This window comes from Engraulis encrasicolus, unplaced genomic scaffold, assembly GCF_034702125.1.
Source record: "Engraulis encrasicolus isolate BLACKSEA-1 unplaced genomic scaffold, IST_EnEncr_1.0 scaffold_76_np1212, whole genome shotgun sequence".
Classification (NCBI taxonomy): Eukaryota; Metazoa; Chordata; class Actinopteri; order Clupeiformes; family Engraulidae; genus Engraulis; species Engraulis encrasicolus.
Genome location: NW_026946104.1, coordinates 97,274 through 102,500, shown reverse-complemented (window position 1 = coordinate 102,500; position 5,227 = coordinate 97,274).

The window sequence follows — 5,227 nt, the reverse complement described above, 5'->3', positions numbered from 1 at the left end:
AGCAAGAGAGAGGGAACCATGAAGTGTGCCGAGAAGATCACCATTCGCAAGAATCGCTAAAGCCAGACATTGATGTGAGCTGTTCCAAATTGAGACCAAGCGCACAAGTCTGCAAACAAGGATTTTGCAAAAATGCACTACTAAAAATAAGAAAAGATATTCGTTGTGATGATCTGAGTTATTTCTAATGTGTTGATCACTGATTTGTATTCATTTTGGAAAGGTAACGGCAATCTTATTGCTGCCTTACTGGCGCCCATCTCATAACTTAAAACTACAGTCGGTTGCACCGCTACAATATCAACGAAATGTTTTAAAATGTAGGCCTACAACAGTAATGTAAAGGTAAGAGATAATTTATTGTCCACACGTGACTATAAGAAAATATTTTCCTATGGGCGAATAACACCCCCGATGCCGAAGGCGGAGTGCTGTTATCCCGCTTGGAAGGAAATATATTTTCCGTAGTCACGTGTGGACAATACATTATCCCGCTTATCCCGCCTTTACCAACATTAGAAAGCATACAAAGTTAACCAGTAGTTTATAGTAACAGGTTTATTGCCATTTTATAGCGTGCACAAAGAAAGATAGTTCGTGGAACGCTCATAATTTAAAAAGAAAGAAAGGAGTCGCACACTGGAGCTGAATGCAGAATCAAAAACTGTACTGTAACTGTAAACAAAGCCGAAAAAAGTAAATAAAACCGACAGACAGGGGACAAACATTTCGGGTCTAGCCCATCATCTTCCTTTTCTTCCTTTTCATTATACTGCTCTTGGAATTACGCACCGAGCGATACGCTTAGGATATGACATTGGCCGGACGCCACCCCACCATTACGCTCATAACAAGTAACAGAGTTTGGCTACTTTCTAACGTGTTACAGCCACATTGCGCTTCAAACTGTTTGCAGGCTGCCTCGTTCACTGCGCGATATCTACTAAACTCGGGTTCATAACAGGGTCATTTCTATCTGATCGGCGACAGTATTCCAGATAAAAGTATAGACAACCCAAGCACTGATGTGCGCCCTGACCATCATCATTAGCCTATCATCCTGCTACAGTCTGAACACTGTGCGCCGAATGGTTGGCTGGAGGAGGCAACGCTAGCCTAAAGAGCAGGCTACTTCACCCTTAAGGAAACTATCAACGGACTCCTCACTTGTTAAAACAAGTGTTAATGAAAGATGTCACGACAGCGGCCGGCGGACAGTGACAGTTTGCTTTCTTGAAATAACAACACTTGGACAATAGTGTAGACTTGTGCGCTAAGCGCTGGGGTGGGGCAGGGGCTGCTGAACTGTCTACAAGCTGTCGTGCCGGGACGTAGGCAGTAGGTATCCATTGCGTGCGGCCGGTCGCTTTGGGAACTGTAGGTAAGTTGCATTTGGGTAGGCTATTGCGTTATAGTTGAATTAAGTAATCGACGAGCCAACGTCCGGCAGCAGTGACTGAGTGTGTAACTTAACTTAACTTTTGTAGGCTACTATCGTCCGAGTGTCTCCAGATTGTGATTCATTTATTCAAAGACGATAGCAGTTTACAGACGCTGCTGGCTGCATGGATATTGTGGGGTTTTTCCCTCCTAATTGTATTTTATGAAATTGTAAAAATAAAACTACCATAACCTTTACTCCTGTTGTCTGTCGTTCCTGAATCGTGGTCTATTTCACCTCTTACAATAGTGTCCAGTCCAGTGAATGATCCTGCATCCATGGCTAATTGGATAAAGCATACTAAGTGGACATGAAAGAAATGCGAAATTAAAACAACAGCGTGTCAATGCAAGCACTTTATTTATTTTTCCGGGGGCATGATTTTGTTGACAAGTACTTTTTTAACGACTTTAATGTAGACTGTTTGACGGCCCCTTCCATAGGACAGCATCCATCCATCTCTTCCTCATCTTTACGCGCAACGGTAATAATAACCATTACTTCTCTTGTAGACGTTGCACGTAATATTTTATTCATTATGGACTTATTTCAAGCAGCATTCAACTGTCCACTCTGCGTGGCTTTGTTGAAAGGGTTGCCTTGGGTGGATGACTTCCCCTGAACACGGCAGGTCATTTGCATGACAAGACTTCATGCCCATTAGCGAATACTTTAACCCTTCAGGGGTGCCCTGGAAACGGCTGATAAATAAATTATGTAGAATGATATAATAGATATTTGACTAAATTGATAAGTTAATGCTGGTCAGTGGAATATTTCATCTGCTATCTACGCACAATAGCCTAAAGTAAATATAGGTAGCCCCAGTCAGCTGCAACTTCGAACCTAGGTCGTGTGACGTCTCCAAATGTGTTACTTTTCTAAGCTTGTGTGTTATCGGATGCGATGCCATGTTACGGCTTGTTGGTTTGGGGTGCCTTAATTTTTCATTAATTGAAAGGGTGTCTTGCCTAAAAAAAGGTTGAGAAACACTGCAGGAAACAGTCTCTGCAACAGGGACAATGACAAAAGGGATGAATTGCTTGAGGAAATCAAAAGGGACAGAGCGAAGTTATGACAACAAATTGACGTGCACCATTATGCAAGGCTACATGTAGTTATGATGGGTTAACCACTCAGTTACCGTTGCATTAATAATATGTATGATAAAGATGACTTCAGCGCAGGATATCAGAAATAAACAAGACAGCGCAGATGGCTTTTAATTTTTAATATGGCCACATTATGCGTCAATACACCAATGCGTATTAGGCTATTTATCATGAAACCTCAAATCGGAAGTAGCCTTGTACCCAGCACTTTTCAAACCTTACTCGGGTTTATGGTAATTGTCCGGGCCAGCACTTTTGAAATCAAACGGACGCCCTTGCCTGCATGACATGTCATTTGCATGATAAGAGCACGGACGATCATGGACATGCGATGGTAGCCTACACACATAGCCACACACGCACACAACACGGTTCAGTTCAACGTTTATTGTCCAGCAAGCGAGCAGCGCAGTACCAACTGATTTGCTCTGGAATCTCGAAATGAAAACTGACTTTTCTTGGGAAAAGTGTTGCAAGAACATTGAACTCATTTAGTAGGCCTATCATTGTGCCAAGCGTGTGTCGCAATATTGTACTGTGGATGTGTGTTGGGGAGGGCATTAACATTAGGCCTATGACAAAACATTATCGGGGAGGATTGAGGATAAATCTTACACGTTTCCTTATTAATGGAAAATTAATTCCATGCTAATTCCAAGTATTAAACAATATGTAATTGCTCCACAGTTCAAGGGTTAGGCTATGGATATTGACACCTTTCCTCCGCGATCGCAGATAGCCCCCACCTTTGCGCTTCTCATCTGGCTGTCACGATATGGAACGGGAAGAGACAGTTCAAGACAAGCGGCATGACTGCAATTGTCAATACAGTAGCCTAAAAAACTGTTAACTGTTCAGCGGTGTGTAGTCAAATTATCACAGCGGTGGTAGATGCTTTTATGAAGACCTGGAGGGCAAAAACCAACAGACACAATTGCTGAGTGTGTATGCAGTATTTGTAACGAATGATTCTCCTGCCAGGATAGCGTTGGACTACAGAATAACCCATTTACATGTTGACCTATTCACGAGGATATAATAGCTACCTTTCCTTGTCAATGTTCCATGCACTACAAAATATTCCAGAACCTCATCTGTGATAGGCTAAACACAATTTATCCAACAAGCTTGTGGATAATATTGCCACCTTTCCCCTCTCCTGCGGTAGCCAGTTGCCTTCTCAGAAGAAGCAATCTGAATCGGAAAGAGAGAGCACTGTTCAAGACCCGCGGCAAGACTGCAATTGTCATCTGGTTCGTGGTGTCAACCTTCAGCCAAAACGACGACAGACCCTTTTTTTATAAGATAGACCTACCTTATTCGCAGCAGCCAAAATCAGTCAGACAATAAGTGCTTAACGAGTACGTGCAGGGTAGCGAATGCTCTTCTATCAGGGTAAAGTTTGCAATTGGAGAGGGGTGATTGAAGGGCTAAATTAAGTCCGAAATCAAAATGATAAAAAAAATACGGTCGATTTATTTACAATACCCTACATGACAGAAAGAAAACTTGTAGGGGGTCAACTGAAAATACCCATAAACTGAGGACTATAGGCAACGTCAAAGTAAAATACAAACACGACATCAAACAAAGCTTTTTTTTTAATGCGGTACACTTCAAGCTTCACAAAACCCACTGGTTAACAGCAGGTTTTACGCACACATTTCGAAGCGGTTAATCACAGATGCTGCTCTCTTCCTTGCTCTCCCTTGCACCCCAACGTACACTGGGTTTAATACACCCTGCAATACTGGCAAACTATTATTCAATTACCATTGCATTTGTTCATGCAAAGACCTTTACGCGGCGGAGAGAGAACGCGCTCCTGTGCAGTGTTAACGTAGCGATTTAACCCCTCTCTCTCTCTCTCTCTCTCTCTCTCTCTCTCTCTCTCTCTCTCTCTCTCTACTGTAGCCATGGGCTTAACACAGGTGCATGGGTTCTGTAATGTTTTCAACACTGTTAGGACCTATATTGTTTTCTGGCTCATGCGCGAACTATTTGTTGTCATTCAGAATCAGAAACATCAAAGTGTCGGGAGACAGCTTTCTCTTGTTGCTGGTGCTTCGCATCTAAAAAGTTAACGGAAAGTCAGAAAACTCGCTGCATGACAATGTGCTCAATGGTCAATAGCCTACTTCTAGATGCACTATAGTCTACAGCCTAGACGCGCGCTGCTCTGATTCAAAGCGAGCACAAGGGTCAATAGCCTACTTCTAGACACATTAAACCGCCCTGCTTTGATTCAAAGCGAGCAGGCTGTGCTTGGTCCCGCCTCTCTGCCCGCAGATGGGAGTAAAGTAACGGCGTAAAAGTGAAAAAAAAAGCTTCTCAAATATTGTCTAGATAATTGTCAAAAAATGTAAGGGCGTAAACGTAAATTGTCAAAAAATGTAACGACGTGAAAAAAAAAGCTTCTCAAATATTGTCTAGATATTTTGTCAAAAAATGTAAGGGCGTAAACGTAAATTGTCAAAAAATGTAACGACGGAAACGTTAAAAAACCAACAACATAGCCCTACCAGTTAAAATGAGTAAGTACATTTTATTTATAGATTTACATGTTTAAATCAACAAAAAACAAAACTTAACAGCTGATTTACATATTTAAATAAACAAAACCCTTAAAATGAGCATTAAAAAAGCTGATTTACATTTCTAATATAGGCAGGCT